At 38.2% G+C, this 19,004-nt stretch overlaps 1 protein-coding gene across 6 annotated transcripts in view; it reads left to right on the forward strand.

Annotated features, from left to right (window-relative positions):
* Nucleotides 1-2,855: 2,855 nt before the first annotated feature.
* The window catches only part of LOC5512665 (neuropeptide FF receptor 1), a 28,838-nt gene continuing 12,689 nt past the window's right edge, over nucleotides 2,856-19,004 (forward strand). Inside the window, exons 1-3 of one of the 6 annotated variants that reach the window (XM_048732758.1) lie at nucleotides 2,856-3,875; nucleotides 13,411-13,480; nucleotides 18,731-18,787. The gene's annotated coding sequence lies outside the window, so the exon portion shown is untranslated. Of the gene's footprint in view, nucleotides 3,876-5,085; nucleotides 5,831-8,525; nucleotides 9,196-9,700; nucleotides 10,532-11,434; nucleotides 12,202-13,410; nucleotides 13,481-15,745; nucleotides 16,631-18,730; nucleotides 18,788-19,004 lie in introns of those variants that run through there. The other 5 variants (XM_032382117.2, XM_048732760.1, XM_032382118.2 and 2 more) reach the window with 5 other exon arrangements.

A 19,004-nucleotide genomic window follows, 5' to 3' on the forward strand; every position in this document is an offset into this window, starting at 1 on the left:
TTATGAAGACAATTTAGTCGATTCTCGAGTTTGCCATTCTCTGATAGATTGTCGTCATATTTAGATATCTTGTCACAATAGCACGAAGCTTGTCCTGGAGATCATTTGTCTCCGTTTTGCACGCCCTTATGTTGCTCTCTTACCATGAGTCTTCGGCTTGTAATCGTCTTAGAGGAACCTTCCAGAACAAGCAGGGTTTTCGGATAAAAAATATTGATATCTGCTTTCAAGCTTTACAATTTGTAAAGTGGATTACCTCATAGTACAGTGAATTCAGGTACATTGTAGTACCTTATTACACTTCATATCAAGAAAATTTAGCCAAAAATTGTCGTTTTTGCAAAACGTGGTCACTTCCATATAAGGAAACTAATATATTCCTTATTTGGAAAAACTGCATGATTTTTGTTATTTTTTTTATGTTGCCTTATCGCATGGCCTTCGTAAACTTTATGACTTGTAATCAGAAGAGTAAAACAGTGACTATGACCATCAATGGAAAAAGTATTGGATAAGAAACTAAGATTCCTCGGTACCAGACCCCCAAAACGACAACGTTTTCTTTATATGAATTTTCGCGTCACTTTAATTTCGCGATTTGAAAAGATTCGAAAATAAAGTGACGCGAAAATTTAATGTCCTGATAATTAGGATGCACGAAAATTAAGTGAGTACACAAGAAGCCTATATGGGGAATATTGGCCGCTTTATGGAAACACCTTGTCTATTTAGTCATCTAATGTACATTTAGTACGGTAAGAAGTTGAGTTGGACTTTATAGATTTTTATGAAACTAAATTGAGCCCACACATCTTTTTGTTTCAGTTTTGATGATTACAGCACATTTTAATTCCACTTGTTTTGCTTGATTTTATAATCCCAAAATCGCAAAAATAAAGTGACCTGGTTTTACGAAAATAGGGAAAACGGGAAATATCGCCATCTCAAAATCGCGAAATTTTGACGTCGCGAAAATTAAGTGTAATGAGGTATTATATAGTATAGAACATAGGAAATGTTGGTGTGTGTAGAGGTGTGGGGGGGGGGGGGGGGGGGGCACATCATAATTTTTGGAAAGCGGGACGGGGGGACAGAGCTAAACTCGCCGCTGTTGGAGGGGGGTCCTTTGTCATTTTTCCCTAAGTGTGACTCACTTTACGATCCCCTCCTGATAATTATTGCACAGTCCCTTACAAAGGGCATATATTTCCCTTTGTTCACGATATTCCGGGCACCCAAAACTAAAACAAACAAAAAATCTTGCAAAGCAATTTCTTAAATTCTCCTTAAAGTTTTGCATACATTGAATAATATTATTCATTTTTTTTTTAATATTTCATAATGTGGGCAAGCTGGTGTCATGCCAGAAGCTTTAACCTCATCACTAGAACGGCGTCATCCTCTATCGGTAGAGCGCCTTAAATAGCCAGTTGGGCGTCGCCCTCCACCGGTTGGGTGTCGTAAACCGCCGGTTCGGCGTGGTTCTCGGCCATTTGGACGTCTCCATCGGCCAGTAAGGATTCTTACTCGGACAGTTGGGAGTAGTTTTAATAGTTTGTCGTATTTCGCCAGTTTGGGGTATGTCGCCAGGCGTCTCTAGCTTTTGCCAGTCGGTCGACGCCATTTGCCAGATGGACGTGGTCTTTGGCCGGTGGGGCGAGGTCCTCGGCCAGAGGGGCGTGATCTTCCATCTGAGGAGCGTAGTTGTCCAGCTGAGGGGCGTGGTCCTTGGCGAGTGGGACGTCGTATTTCACCAGATGGACTTGGTCCTCGGCCGGAGGGGCGTAGTGTGATCACACTATTGGTGGTGGGTTGTTTGGGAACCTTCGTGGTTTGCTCGGGCTGTGAAAAACAAAAAATGAATTTCAATTCAGTGGTCACGATTACGAACGTGCCTATGAAGGCGATAAAAAGACATTACCTCTCCTGTATTGAAAGGATAAAAGACGCCATGATCAAACAACGGCCTTCTAAGTTCGCACAACGAGTTGGCAAGATGAAAGAGCAAGTGGAAAATGAAAACAAGGGACCACGCCCCACTGGTATAAGACCACGCCCCACTGGCCAAAGACGCCGTCCCACTGGCCGAAAAACGCGCCCCACCAGTCAAGAGCGAAGACCGACAGGAAGGACATCAATCGAAGAAAGAGATGCCGTACGACCCTCTGGCCGAAGACCACGCTCAACCTGCCGAAGACTTTGCCCCTCTGGCCGAAGACAACGCCCCTCTGGCCGATTGCGTCGACCGACTGGCAAGAGATCTATCGAAGCTGCTAGAGACTCTCGGCGACCTACACCCAACTGGCGGAGGGGGTAGGCATTTGGTATGTCATCATTCTCCTTGAGTGACTTGTTCACATGATGACAATGTCTAACAAAATTAAGGCATTATATGATTCAATTGATGGAAAAGGTTTTTTGGGAAAGCTTTAATAAAAATTTGCAAATTATTGTCTTTGTTTTTGGTGTCAGAATTAGGTTAAGGAAAATCTGAACAAATTATTAAGATGACAGTGCAAGCGAGAAATCAGAAATACCCCCATCCCCCGAAAATTGCAGCCCCTTTGCAAGTTGCTTCGACCGACAAGCATGACATTTATCAAAGTGAGAGACTCCCTACAACGCCAAGGACAGCCAACAACTGGTCGAAGACCGATTAATTGTTGTTAAAAGACTGCCTACCTGTCCAAAGACTGAATGGGCCAGGCAGATTATGGTGACTGAGTTAGTACCAGCGGCGTTGCCAGGATTTGTAACAGGAGGGGGCCCAAAAGGCCCTTTCAAGGCATTTTCTCATGTATTGTAGACAATGCCTTGTACGTTTACTGTATTTTTGGTTGCTGGAAGGGGGGGAGGGGGGTGCTGGGCCACCCCTCTGGCTACGCCCCTGAGTACAAGCCTTACTGACTATCAGGGCTCGTTCTGATGACCCCCAACAAAATGGAGGCTAAATGCGTGAATTTCAGTCCCCGTACATTTTATTCTTAAAATTCATTTCGAAATTTAGCATTGTTAAAAGCAATGAACAAACCACCGCACACGATCTTTTTTAACCTGGTCAGTATTGCGTGTTATCAATGGTAAGTGGTAATACTATGTGAGGGAAAAGGTTAGTATCTCAGTGTTCACTGTGTAATACAATGGAAAGAACGTGGTTATGCTTGCCCTCTAGTGGATCAATTCGAAATTACTAATTCCGTGGTTTTGGGTATCCTGTGGCTGGCAAGCAAAAAAAAGGGAGAGAAGGTTGCACGCCGCCACAGGAATCCCGAAGGCCTAGACATGTCAGTGAATTTTTGTTGTACACAATAATATGCATTATTTATTGTGTAATATGGTCAACATCTATTGCTATCTCGGCTAAACAAACTTAACCGTTTGAATTGCTTGTTAAATATTATTTGTATAGATTTTTAGCCTGATTACATTTTTTGGGGGATATTTTTGTTACGGCCCTGTCAGATGAACGTTATTGATTGATTCCTAGGCGGAACCAGTACTCCCTTCAACTTCCCACCTATTTATATCATAATTATAGTGCATTTATCTCAAACGAGTTTCTTATATCATGTCATCATCGCCTTTACGGCACGTTAATTACCCGATATTTAAGTCTATTTAAAAACTTGTAAAGAATACTAATTCCATAAAAAGGTAGACACTTTTAAATTATTGGGATCCAGTATCTTCAAAAAGTACCAAAGAGCTGTTGATTAGGGTTTTGTGAAGTTGGGTCTATCTTTTGAATACTCTAATTGATGCCTTCTGGCTTTTATGAGAGGGATTTTACAAAACGGCTGTGAATGGTAATGGTCTGTGCTCTTATAAGGAAAAAAAATATTAGTTAAAGTTCAAGCAGCTCGCAACCAGAAAGGGTAAGATCAAAGTAACTCATTTCCAATTTTGTAAATGGATAATGATTTTAATGCATAACGGTTTTAAAACTATTACAAGTTAATTGATTCGGTGACAAATTGGTTTGACTTTGGTTATTATTTCGTTGCCGAATGTTTTGTCCTGTGCGTTTTTTAAACTTTGTTCACTCTTATCTCAACGGATAACAAAAAATTGTTACTCTAAAGTAGGCGGTGGCCATGGCAACAGGACTGTTTTATTTCTCTAGATTTTTAACGCGACTACATTCACATATTTTATTATTTTACAATTATACCATCCGGTTTGTCTTATTGTTGCTTGAATAAGCTTTCTTTTGGAGTGCTTTGTATAATTTGTTTGAATTTTGAAACCATTCAGACGCCACTCCTTTGTTATGGTTGGTGAATATTGGAAGAAAAATAACGTGAACAAATATTTTGAAACCACCTCAAACATAAGTTGATGCTTCTTTTTAAATATCAAAAAAGCTTTACTCAAAAAGTCGATGGAAACTGATGCTTTCTAATCCTTGGTGTTTTGCTAGGATGACAAAATGGCGGCTAAAAGCGAATTTAGAAAATCAACGTAATATATATTTATATATATCATATTTTCTATATTTATATAATACAGCGTTTAAATACCAGGTTCCGGTTCAACAGTGTCGGCGGTCTCATATTGCTCCCAATAGAAACTCTGTATCACACTAAACACAAAGACGTGAAGATAAAAATAAGCGACAATAATAAACCATTTCTACGAAGAAAGTAAAGTGTTTCGAAAGGGTCTTGATAGGAGCAAGATTACCCAGGGATAGCAGAGTAATCACACGATATTATTTTGGTTATTGTTTTACATATTATAATTTATATGCAAAGTTTTAAAATTCGTCAGAACAGAGTCAGACGACCCATCGTTAATGTTGATGTTTTTTTAAACATTTGGAAAACGTAGGAAATAGCTTTTAACGTTTTACCATATACATTCAATGACATATCGAATTAAACTAATTAAACTTTCACAAGAACTATTTTAAGGAATTAAAATTAGATTTGTCAGTGATGGTAGAAATGAAATGTACTTTAAATACTTGAAATATATTTTAAGTTTCAACGATGTAAAATGTGGTCAAATTATTCGGGCTTTCAGTTGGAGTTATCCGAGTGTCCAAATCCAAGAGATTTCGAACTCAGTTCGAGTTTATGTATCCGTGTTTGTATTATCAGTGGCGGATCTAGGGGGAGGGTTTAGGGGGTTTAAACCCCGAGCCTTTGGGCTGCCAGAAAGCCATACGTAACAATGTCACTGAGCTAAATCCCCCCTTTTAATGAAAAGCTACATCCGCTTCTGATTATCAAGGTTCTACTCTATCTCTTTCTCTATACTCTATAGATCCTATTGGCAACTCCAGCATAATAACCCAGTTTATTTCCTGGATTCATAACAGAAACATTTATTCAAAACACAGCATATGCCTTAGGTCTGGAAAAAATCCCACCTTGTTCCTGTTAAACAGATCGCTTTTCCAAGTTTGTTACTGTTAGATTTAGCCTTAATTCCTATAGTTGCGCACATAGCCTGAAATTTAGTTGTACAGCGAATTATCATTATTGATATTATTTTTGATCTGATCAAGATATAAACAACAGTCCTCGCGATTAGCGCTACGCCTAATAACCAATTTACCTTTACCTAAAAACGTAACTCTACAAAAGCCATTTCCTCTTTGTCCCTTTTTGTCGCATTATGATATTCATAATTCAGCTGTCGCTTAAAATCCACTGAAGGTTTCCTAGTAAATTGTGGCCTTATATTTTAAGTGGCTCCCCACCAGATCAGATTAACAATGTGCGCTATCGATTATTGGTCTGCTTGTCAAAGCTTTAACAGGTCCTGATTAGTTGAAGCTTATTGTTTGGACGAGGTGGACGCTATTCCACGGGCCTTGGCGGCTGTAAGTACTGGTGTTTTTTTACTTACTATTTTATTTCTGTTGGTGTAATATTTTTACTGGTAAATTTCCACTGGTGTGTTATTTTAACTAGTAAATTTCTACTGGTGTGTTATTTTTACTTGGGTATTTTTAATGGTTTGTTATTTTTATTAGCGTATCTTTACTGGCTTGGTATTTTTCTAGGGTATCTTTACTGGTATGTTATTTTGTATAGGGTATTTAACCTGTGTGTTATTTTTACTATTTTTTACTTACTTATTTTTCTTATCTTAGAATAAACCTCCAAGTCTGATCTTGATTAGATTGTGAATAAGATACCCTCTATATTTTCGCAAAAGTCGATCTCAACCAAATAAATTCGTATGTGGTAAGCTTTTGTTTATAAAAGCTATAGTATCTATTTCATGATGAGAAAAAGAATCTAATTACTGCAAGGTTTACAAAATAAGCAGAATAGAAAAAGCAATATTATCGAGCTCGATAATTGCAAATGCTAATTAGACTCACTAATCAGAGAAAGAATATGAAATCCCCCTGAGATTTTCTTAACACTTTTCTCGTAGAATAAATATTCAGCTAAACCTTTCATAAGTAAAAAAAACTAAAAAAATAAATGTTTGAATTTTATTTTCAGATATGCGAATAATTTTGTCAGCCCTCAAAAAAAAAAACAGGTTATTGGTAACTTAAAAGGGAGGATAAGAAAAAATATTGCTATTGTGTACATTTACAAAAAACAAAACAAAAAAACAATAACAAAAATTTAAGAGTAAAAAAGAATTAGGACAATCTCTCATGTATGAACTAATACTTGGGTTCGTCTCATTATTCCGATCAAATAGATCTGCCGCCCTATAGTTCTGTCTAATTTCAAGAGTTTCCTTTAAAAGGCCTGATTTCTGCCCTGGAGACTTGTACAAATAGCTTAGCATTGAGTGGAAGGATCTTCACACGAAAAATGCCGGAAATATGCTTGTTTGTATTTGATCTTTAATAAGGAACAAGGAAACATATATAGTAACGGTGAGATTTTAAACTGAATAGCATAAATCCACAATAATAGGACGAGAACGAGGACGAGGAGGGTAGTTGAGGAGAAGGATGGGTGCGGGGAAGGGGGTTGTTCAGGGGGGATTTTAATCGAGAGGGAAGAGGGAGGGGTGGTCTTCAAGTGGGTAGGGTGGATAGAGTTTGATGTCACGTGACCTTAGCTATATCCACGTGCCCCACGCGTGCCCAATGGACAAGGCCTCCTCCACCAGTAAAAAAGGCAGCCATATAGCAAGATTCTCTGTCAGGGGATAGGAGTAACTGTACTCTAAATATCCAGCTTCAATTCACCCAAAAGCCGCAAATTGTGGCGCAAATACAAATACTATAGTTTAAATAGAGTGGCAAAGTGACGGATTGGTTATCATGCCATCGTGTCTAAGGGTGCCATTGTATTGCTCTTAAAATGGCACCTACTAAGCTCATGGGCCACTTGGGATCAATGCAATTTCTTCCGTTGTACAAAATGATGACAAAAGACTAGTTGGTGTAACTGAAAGGTATAATAACTTTATCACAATTCGTTTCCAGTAGTTATGCCAGTATATATTTATACATTGTTAAGTGTAGTGTGCATCGGCCGACATACTGTAATTTAGCTTATGCTACAAAAGTATGAATAAACGATTATTATTATTATATTATATTATTATTATTCACTAAAATCAAAACGTAAGAATTCAGAATATATCGTTTCGCATGGTATTCATAAAACAATTAAGTCAATCAAATATATTTTATTTAAAGAGTTACTATTACTGTAAATAGCATACAATGTCTTCATCACAAAAAAACAACAAAGGATGATTGTTAGAGCTGAAACAAATAGTTTAGAACAATAGCCTTATCGACAACATGTAAAAAGTCCTTCCAATGGGCAAACTGACGGATTGATAGACAGACAGATTGATAGAGAGGCAATTAATGTTTGCACATGATAGTTTTCCTGTTTTGGGGCATTTTCGGAATGGAAATATGAGCTAATAGCCATGATTTGAAAAAGCTGCGAGGAGTCTAGGGAGAGGCGTGCTCTATTCCCCTTGCTGACGACTCTTGGCACCGGCTTTTGATTCGGCGAACGAAGCCGAACATGAATTCCCCGACGAGTTGCGATGCCTTTCCGACGTCAATCGTTATCTTGTCTGCTCTTGGACAGTTAGACTAAGCTCTAGTGTTCAGGTCGTCACGGAAAGGACGAAATCAAACGACAAACTATTATTATCACATTTTCAGTATAACACATTTTCATTAACACCCACTTTACTTGCCGAAAAGTAAAACATAAGTGGAGTTATTTTTACAATTTTAGATAATCTATTCACCGCTCTCGGCTAAATTAATTTAGGTTTATTTTGAAATGTTTCATTTTCGAACATTGGGTATCCTGTGGCGCATAAAGGACCGAGGAGCACTGAGTCGGGCAGAAACGCTACTCTCGGTCCCAGTGAATTAATCTTGGCCTTCGTGCGTGTCTTGATGACTCCTGTATACCTACCATGCTCCTCTCACGGAACCGGAAATTCCGTTTCTTCTGCGGTGTGCTATGTATGAGCAGAAAACTTTCGGGGAACCCCCGGGCAAAGACCGCTGGGTTGGGGGGGGGGGGGGGGGGGGGGCTGGATAGATAGATATTTTATTCATGGCACCTTATAACACATTTACATTGGCGTAAATCCACAAATAATTAAATAAATTAATAATATTGAATGGTGTTGATATGTTTTTCTTACTTTGCCTTTTGCATTTTTTTTCTTGTTGTTTAGAATGATTAGGTGACGTCACTGTACGTTGTCATCAAGCTTCAAGCGCCGATTCACGTTTTCATTCCGGCTCAATCCCATTCTGACGAAATTATTTTCTTTTTTGGCATGGTGTCTAACATTGATACTTGCATGCGTTTTAAGGAATTCCAGTAAATCATCCCGATCATGTAGGCCGGACATTCAAACAGAAAATGCTCTTCATCCTCCATATTACATGTCTGGCATACTAAGCATTTTCTTTCGTTTTTTTTATGGCTTTTTATACCTTCCATTTTCAATTGCTAGCTTATGATTGCTTAGTCTGAATTTAGTAAGGGCAAACCTATGTTCAATATTTTTTAAGTCCGTTAGATAATCTTCTAAATTGTGGGACAGTTTAAATTTTCTGAGCGTACGCAATTTGTTCTTTTGGGCTTGGTCTTTTCTGTTGTCATTTTGAATAGAGCTGAGCCATGTCTGTTGTTCAATGTCATAAAGCCTTTGTTGAAGAAAACTGTAAGTTGCTTCGGGAGTGTTTGTGTCAGTCAGCCAAATATCGCTCCTACCCGCAAGGTCAGTATTTGTTTAATTTTTCTATGCCAAAAGTTCTTGCTTTCATAATTAGATATGGCAGTGAATGCTTTGCGGGAGAGTTTTTCGTTGTTCCCATTGTTGTTTGAAAGTTTAAGCCAAAGTTTGATCGCTCTACACTATGCTTTTGTTCTGAGAGGTAATCGTCCTAATTCAGCACTACACACGTTCGAGCTACAGTATCGAGCTACAGTATCGGCTTGAAAAAGAGTGGCGGGAGTGGAGAGGGGGGGGGGGGGGGGGTCTGGTATCACTTCCTCACCCAGTGGGAATTTGAGTAAATTGAAAAGAGAGCTCATATCTTGTATTTTGGTAAAATACAAAAATTACTTATGTAACAAAGTCCTGTGTTTTTATTCACAGTACGGTTGTCATTAGCATGTGGATTTTCAAAGAAGTAGTAGAACAATTGAACACTTATCAAATCCATGGGAAATTCAGCTGAAATTTACGCCATAGAACATTATTTAGAAATTTTTCCCTCTTTCTTGAAAAAAAATTCAAAATGGGTTGTTTTAACTCCAGTTCGACTATCTTTATTAATAAACCATTTTGCATTTAATTGATCGAGACTTGATATCTATCTAATAGATCTCAACGTATTTAACCTTGCCGAAAACAACGTTTCACACGAAAGCACTGCGATGAAATAATAAACTTTGGCATGTATGTTATCACCGCGAGGTTTACACAGTTTGAAATCACCCTTATGTCATGCGCGAAAAATTCACCTTTATCAACTTGATGAATTTCTAATACAATGAAACGGTTGATACTTTTTGCCATCGGCTTGTTTAAACTTTTCACGCATCGTAAATAACATTCTGATTAAGAATTTAGAGACCGCGGAGAAAAACGTCATCGAGTTGGCCGAATCATGTCTCCCCTTTCGGCAGATATCGGCCCTTTGATTGAAATAACCATTGGGCGATGACAGAGCTTTAATGGTTATGTTATACATCTTATTACCTACCGTTTTCTCTCTTTGAAAGGTGCGCAATTTCGATAAAATTCAATCAACAGATGAAAACTGGATTATGTTGATTTTTAAATCTTTTCCACTTGTTGATGAGTGTACCTGAGTAGTTTACTTTGTGCGCGATACTCAAACTAGAAATGGTATGTCAGCTCCTGTTATTATATGTCTTATCGCGTCACATCTTTTGATGCTTATACCTTACGCCGCTTGCTAGAAACCTAGAACTTGCCTGTAAACGATCACTTCACATCCTACGCAAAAACGTCTTTGAAGAAAACTTTACACGCTTGGCCAAGGAATCGTATTGTAGTGATAGAAAAGGGGAAAAGCACTCTCTTGGTAAGTGATACTTCTAAGCGCACAAAGAGGGTCTAGATAACTTGCCTTGAAGTTTTTGGTTTCGCTTTAGTACACAAGTAAAGAGTTTATTGAGTAAATATATATACTTTTGCTAATCTTTGCATTCTACTTCGTTGTATAACGCTCCGAAATTTGTCTTTCAAAGTCATTGTCATATCCACGATATGACAATGATATCCGGAGAATTGAGTTTCGTTTAGGACAAAAAGCTAATATATATTGCTAGAAAATTATTACTGAAATACGAAAAATTAACAGAAATAGGTGTTGTGGTATTGAAGTAAGTAAATGAGAAAAAGGTTTTGGTTGTTTTTCTATCATATATAAATTTAGTTTTCAAAGTATTGAAATAATAATTTTGGAATCTGATCACAATTTGCTATGGTTGTCAATTATAATAATCTAAAAAAAAAAACTCTTGGATGAAATGAAGAAACATTTCTTGTAGCCTTGAATTTGTAGATTTTAAATAATACTTAACCCTGTGGAGTTAACCTGCTTTCTACGAACCCGGCCCTGGTGTGGTTACCCGCATAAAGATAGATACAATATACAGAAAGTCTAAGATTATGTTTTTTTTTGCGGTCCAGGAGCGCGCATGCGTCTGATGTGCCCTCCCTAGTGTATCATTGCGCATGCCCCATATATCCTGGACCGACCATTTGACGGACGGGCGGTTGTACAATTCACCCCCCCCCCCTTTTTTTTTTCGCCACCACCATCCAAAAATCCACCAATATCTGGGAAAAAGATCTAACTCTGAAAAAGCATAACATAAACATAAACAGATAAATCACTTCGAGTCGATGTTCGAGTTGGCGGGATGTCCGAGTTTAAGGGTACGGTTTGAGTTATTGAATACAGCTAAGCAATCGAGTATTAGGAGATCTTAAGGTATTGAGCCTTCCCAACATCGACAGATGTTTGAAAAATATAGGCTCGATGTGTGGGTAAACTCATTAACTTTGGTGATTTCTGCCCCTTTTTTTTATATTCCCCCAGTAGTTTTCAAAGCGAAGTTATACACTACAATGTGCCCAAACCTTTGACTTTCATGTCAGATACAAAATTTTACCGTTGCAATTTGGAAAATAAAAAAAGACGACCGTGGTGACTAGCTGTTGCGGGTTTTCGTTGTGTCCATGCGAAACCAAACTTCGTCAAAACCAGAGAAGTCCATGCCTTAAGGCAAAGCTCACGAAAGTGTACATGACCAGAAACATTACCACTCACTTTGATAATCAATTATCCTTAGAACCTCAAAGCACAACAAATCAGGCACGAGAACTTACAATTGTAATTAGGCATTGTTTTAAAATGTGCATACGTCTCGCCGATCTTAAAAATGGCGACCAAAAACCACCACAACCAGCTCTCAAGTGAGGCCATATTTGGAGGCATGACGAACAAGTATCAAAGAAAACACTTGCACGAGATACGAATACGTTGGCGAGTTATTGAGATGAATAATGAGCTGGAGAAAGACTAGGAAAGTAAGGAATAACCTGTAAGATTCATACAATAAGATGTTACAATTATGCTATTTAATCTGGTTAATCTCATGTTGTTGACTGCTAAATCGCCAAAAAGCTTAGGGACATAGCGGAAGAATTCTGAAGGGACGAAAAACAAGAGAAAACAAAAGACAGGTGATAATATTTTCCGCGGTCATGTTTGCTGATGCTACACGCTTTAGTTGGTGTGATGATAAAATTCTAGTAATTGTGTTCCGGGAATTGATTTCGATAATTGCTTCGATAAGGTGTGAAAAAAAAAGAAAGAAAAAAAAAAACACGGATGACAAGTAGCAAAAAGATGACCGCCGCCGCCACTTAATAATTGCTATAAATTACTTTGCTCTAAAGTCAGGTACATTATTAGGATGTTACTGTGTCTAAAGCAATATGAGCTACATACAGCCCATTTTGTCGTGTGCAGTTTAGTTTACATTAGCAGGGCGTATTTCAATATCTCTTACATATTTCGTAAAGTGGTTTATTCTGTCAGAGCATCAAACTTATAAACCTCATTCATAAAGCTGATAGATACAAATCATTAGAAACCGCCGCGAGGGAGTCTCTATCCGTGTGATTTTGATTTTAGAAAACAATTAAAAAAGTGCTAAGTCGACTTACTGTACAAATAAATTCGAAGCCAAGCTTTTTCTTAAAGTGGAAATAAGAAAATTGGAGGCTAAGTTTGAAGCCAGAAGTAATATCGAAATTGGTCATTGTCAGCTGGGCGAAAATGAGATACTGAGTTTGAAGACAAAAAGCTCTGTAAAAATGAAGATCATTAATTTTTTTGTGAAGTGGGAATAAAAGGAAACTAGGACTGGATATCGATAGCACACTAGTGAAGCTAACCTTATCCCACAAAGGTAGCCATCACCTCTGTTAGAGTCGTTTCTTTTACGTGCTTTTTCGTGGCTTATATTCACGACAGAGTAGTTAAGAGGAATACTAACCAGTAGCGGTGAACGTGCGCATAATTCACTTATCATTCTTATAAAAGAAGAAACCATTTCGACAGAACTTAGTCATATTTTCGTGAACGTTTCTCTCTATTTCCGCCGTGAAATCCCGCCACCATTCTTTCACTTAAATGGTTTACTTTTCCTATCACAAACAGGGAGCTACTCTTTGATCCAAATTGCTAAAGTAATTGCTAGCGATTATGGCTAAGTTGCCTGAACTCGCCGATTGTTTAGTAATTCATGCAAGACAATTGTCGGATAAAAGTGACAAAGCATTTCAAACTTACGGATAATTTGTTCTGTGTGTGTGGTGATGATGTTGGGAGATAATGAGTGTAAAATTAGGCGGAGCCTTCTCAATAACCTTGAGGTTTTTTCACAGTTGTAGCTTTTCTGGTGGTTGCTCGAAATACTACGCAGCGAAGAAGCAGCAAGAGAAGCCCCTTGTGCAGGTATTGTCCAAATCGTGCCTTTTTTTATATATTTCTCGAGCTATTCCACAATTAGATTCTCGACAATTTAAACCCAGCTAACCATCATACACTCAATCAGTATCCCATTTTTTAGTCACGCGCCATTATTTTGCAATTAGAAAGGCTTCAAATGCAGGCTATTTGCCAATCTGCGATTTAATGTAGATTTAGCATAGGGCCTAGTTTTAAAGCTTTTTTTTTAAATCAAGACAGCTTGGAAATGGGCTATTTGATTTTTTTTAGTTCCAAATAGTTTTAAAAGCGCAAATTCAAGGGCAAAACAATCCAATCTATATAAAATCGTTTTCTTCTCACAACTTCAGGAATACACATTGTAAATCAAAGTCTTGTGAGAAGCGTTGTTTTCCTTTGCACTCGATAATTTAATAATGAGGTACACACATTTTGAGCAGACGTTTTCACCCGTTAGGAATGCGCTCAACACAACCACCGAATATTATTTGCACCCTATACAGAATTGCGTGCCAATATTTGAGAAACATATCGTGAAATGTCAAAAGAAAGTTGAAAGAAAATTGACGATAATTATTGCTTAGGTATAATCGAAAAGATTATGGATAGAAAAAACGTCAAACAAATGATTGATAATTGCGATAATGGCTATAAATTTGTTCCACTAGGAGTTCTGCGGATAAAGAAATATTGTTCATTTTGCTCATTTTCCGATAGAAATAAACTAGCACTATTTTTATTTTTTTCCTGGACTTTCAGGGACATTTATTTCTGCAGTTTTATGATTATACATGGAATTTCTATGGTTAAAAATATTGGATATCAAAGGCTATATATTGTTCTCTAGGGGGGGGGGTTTAGGGTGTTTAAACCCCCCTTTGAGCCGCCAGAAAGCCATATGTAACAAAGAAATCTCCCTTCCCCCTTTTACACTGAGCTAAAACCCCCCTTCAGCGAAAAGCTAGATCCGTCCCTGCCTTCTATGATGAAATTTAAAAGAAAATGTGAATCTCTTATGTAATTTATTTTTATGTCCTTTTTTTAATTTATTGAATTATTTGTATGTTATTATTGGAGAAAAAGAAATCAAATTTGTTCATGGAAACAGTGCTAGTACCATAAAGTTATAATCCAGTTAAAAGCCCTTGGTCTCTTTTGAAAATAAGAGCTTAACGATGGTATTTCACAAGGAGTATATTATGGATGCACGGTGCCTCCTTGTGGTTGAGATGAAATTTGCCGCATTTTTGATAATGATATCGATGACTCTACCTCCCACTCCCCCTTCTCTTGTGCGCCACAGGAGTCCCAAAACTCCGAAAAAAGTAAATTTCTCATGCTCGAGGATCCAGCGTACTTTGCGGGCGCTCCAAAGGGCAATACTTTTGGGATCGCCCCCAAAGTACGCTGGATTCTCGAGCATGTAAATTTATAAATGAACCCACTGGAGTTTCAACTTTCAGGCTACATACATTTTATCGTATCACATGTAGATACAAATAAGATGTCAAATCAACGTGGTTCAAGTGTGGATGTCGCGAATATAAGCTAAACACTATTACTAAATTTAAACAAAAAAATTGCGACGATTTAAAATGGTTTGTACATCGGCGGTTGTTTTTCAGTGCCGGTCAATGTCCGTATTGATCGCTTTAAGTTGACTTGAATTCACTAACTGAATTGAGTTTTTAAGTTATTTTTATAACTTTATAATTCCTTGTGTAATCCTTATTCTATATCTGGCCCCTTTTTTGTTTATTCTGGGATAGCACTATCTAATAATTCAGTAAAAAGTCCTCGCTAAGTTCGATAAATCGCCATTCAGTTGCTTGGTTGCCATATTTTCCCGAGGGGGGCGGGAGGACACTGTACACCCTCAAGAGACGCGCCTGATCCCGCCCTCCATTGAGTGCTATAAAGAAAAATTCACATATCAACCAATGGCTGTCGTTTTTCTAAATGGTCTAAAAGAGCCTGGGGCGAGCGCGAGGGAGACCTGTAATATTCCAAAACGATAGGGACCAGGCTCCATTTCCAAGATGGCTGCCAGCAAAATCGTAGTAAACACGAATTCCTGCAAGTTTACGTGGAAATTCTCGACTTACAAAGTTCCAGAGCGATAAAAAAGCAAAAAATTGATTGAAGCGGGACTCCCAAATATGGTATGTAGTGCCTAATAAGGAAATGACCGAGCGAGCTAGAAAAACGACAGTTTTTAAAACAAGATTGACTGATATGGCCTGAAAAAATAAGATAGACACATCAATTTTTTAAGTTGTCGTTCCCATAAATCTTCTTTTAACTAAAGGCCAAAATCACCTTCATTGGAACAATAGGGAATTTAAGCAATTAACACAGCGAGGGCAGGGGGAGAACGTGATCCCCCAAAAAGCTTTCATGCCTTGTGCTAAATTATAAACTAGTTTTGATAACATTCACTCGTTTTTGTAGTCCGCTAAAATATAGGCAAGCCTAGAACCTTATTTCTAACATAGCCAATAACGATAGTCTAGTTTTCAGCGCACACATCCCCTTCCTCGCTAGACCATGAAACTTGGAGTTTTCACGTTTTGTAGTTTGGGGAAAACGGCTGAAATAAATACATTTTGAGTACATTTCGCGTCTGTCTCTTTGAGGTTTCTACTGTTTTCTGCCGTCGCCGTTCGCGTTGCCGTCGTCAATGCTTAAATTCCCTGTGATCATGAACTTCCAAAAAGTTGTTACTAGAATTTCAACTTCTTACACTGTCTTATGTTACTATACGGCATTTCCAAATATAACGGCTCATGTGCGGCCCCTTTGAAGCGTCTTCCTCCAAGGTCGAGCGGTTTCCATAGTTACGAGTGAAGAGCGCGGTTAGCGGTACCCCTTATACCCCATGATCGTCGATAATTGCTGTGATTTATTACGAAGAATGTATCAATTCAAGGGGGGCTAGTAAGTTATTGCCACTCAACCGTTCATTACGTAAACAGTACTAAATTCTCGTCGGGTGCGTGCCGACCAAAGCAAAACCTTTTTATGATATCGATTTAGATGTCTTTCGCTTCTTCAGATAACAACTCTGTGTTCACACACGTTCGGCACGGACATACACTTTTGTATTTTGTAGCATTTACAGAGACCTCAAATCAGGCCAATTACAGGGAAAGTAAGGTAAAGTAAATGTTTCATTCAACAGCGGGAAATTTTTAACTGGTCACTTATTCAATTGTCACTTCTCAACTAAGTTTTCCCTGCTAGCAGAGGCCCCTTACATCTGTATTAGCCCAGCGAAATACAGAGAAAAGAGGCCTCTGCTAGCAGAGAAAACTAAGTTCAGTAAAATGCAGGGAAAAAAAAAGAAAACACCGGATAGCCTTTGTATGCTGGTGTGCGTCGGACCTTGTGGCCTGTGCTGACAGTTAAATATGACGAAAAAAGCCATTTGTAACTCATTTGTAACCTGAAAAGGCAGGTGCTGGCCTAAGGTTGTCGAATTTTCAGCTAAGTTCGACGTAATAATATAATTAACTACATAATAAGTTACTATCAAAAGAATGCAAAACATATAATCTTGCCAAACAATATTAGTACTCTTGAGTATTCGGCTCACAAGTCGCAAATATTTTCACACGAATATTTGTGTGAGACTGCTGTTTCGCTTGTATTGTACTGGGGTATCTAGAATTTTAAAAATAATATCATTGTCCATAGATTTTAATGCTATAGTGCACTAATCTTCGAAACCCCATCCCCATGGTCCCGGAGAGGTGTTGGTTATAATGTAGGGGTTTAGAGCACTTTTGAACGGAAATCTGTCCCGAAGGGATGGGGGAATTGAAAGTTTTTAACTCTAACTGAAAATGAATAAAAACTAACGTAAGATGAAGACGATAATTTTCGAAGTAACTGTTTTTAGTAAGTAACTGTTATCTTCATAGTTATTGGTAGAAATGGACTCGCTGAGGTGTACTGGCTTTGTAAGATAAAGGCTTATTTCAGATGACTTGTTGTCGGGTAGTCGGGCCTATAGTTTGCATCCCGAGGGGTAGGGGCATTTAACTGCAGTTTTGTCCCCAGGGGGTCGGCGCTTTTCTCCGTTTTGTACAGGGTCAAAGTCTAAACCCCAATCCTTCCCGGGACCTTGGGGCGGGGGTTTTAATTGACTAATGCATAAGCAATACGAGGGATAAACACATAGAAGTCATTTTCAAGAAAGCCAACAAAGATGCATGCGTTCCGTCAACTAAGAAAGATGGTGTCAATTCTGTATTGTCAATTCCGATTTTCCGTATATTGCACACTAAATCAGATCTGTTCTCGAATATGATCGGGGATCTTCTTAAACACACCCAAGCATCTATCTATTCTGCAGGGCCGTAGCAGGAGGTTGGGGCACTGGGGCATGTGCCCTCCCCGAATATTACCGAAAAATTAAAGGAAATGACCAGTAGGGGCGTGGCTGTGCCCCCTAATATTTTCTTAATGTTTCTGTATTGTGCCCCCCCCAATACTTTGAGGCCCGCTACGGCCCTGTATTGCAATGCGTTAAAAGTTATTACATTTTGCGGCGTAACACCCTGATCATGTTAAAGTTGTCATCCTCTGGATGAGCGAAGCATATCATTATGCCAAAAATCGACCAAGAATGAAATTAAATCCTTAAGCAGTCTGATTAAATCCAAGAAAAGAAAAATCTGCCATTCTTACGAGTTCAGGATTAAGTCTAATAATAAAAAAACATTACAAGAAGTAAACTGAGAGACTTAAAGCTTTTGTTTGTACCAGTGTAAGGCTCAGCCTTTTCAGTGTTTTCCGCCCCAACTGCTTAAAACCGCTTTCTTGCCTCGGTCATTTAAACTAACGGAATTACATTTAGTGCCTTTTGACTGGTATGTGCCTTGCGAAGAAAAGGCGTGATTGGAAACCATTTCAATATTGGCCAAAATTAATCTGCTTCAAGGATTTTGGATAACGGAGACCAGAAGGCGATTTAACTGTTGAAAATAATTAATATTGAAAACTGTTTCTGGTACGTAAAGGAGCGCGACATTGCCAGGAACACTATCAATTTAGTTTGGATAGATGAAGAAATCCAGTAAATTATTACCAATGCGCAAATACCATTGTTAGCACGCTTATTTTCTATAATCACAATCGGCGTGGACCAAATTTTCTTTGACACAATAATCAAACAAGACAACATACTAGTATTTGAATTTCTAGTTAGGAATGGTGTTGAAAAAGTTGAGCTAACTGACAATCTCTTTTCAGGAATGACAAATAGCCGCAGTACGCTGAAAAAGGATTATCCGTCTTTCTCCCAATAAGGTGAGACATTTTTTTTTACATAGGATGATATAAGTTTTGTACCATTAATGCGCGCTGGGATTGACAAGTAAAAAAATCAGCACTTTTCTCGGTGAGTATTACGACTATAAAGAGTAAGCAATTATGTTAGTGAATTGTCTGTATCCAATTAGTGAAAAATTAGCCAAATTATGCGAAAGCTGCTTTACCTTGGGATGCCATTGAACAATAGTATTGA

This window comes from Nematostella vectensis, chromosome 9 (assembly GCF_932526225.1).
Source record: "Nematostella vectensis chromosome 9, jaNemVect1.1, whole genome shotgun sequence".
NCBI lineage: Eukaryota > Metazoa > Cnidaria > Anthozoa > Actiniaria > Edwardsiidae > Nematostella > Nematostella vectensis.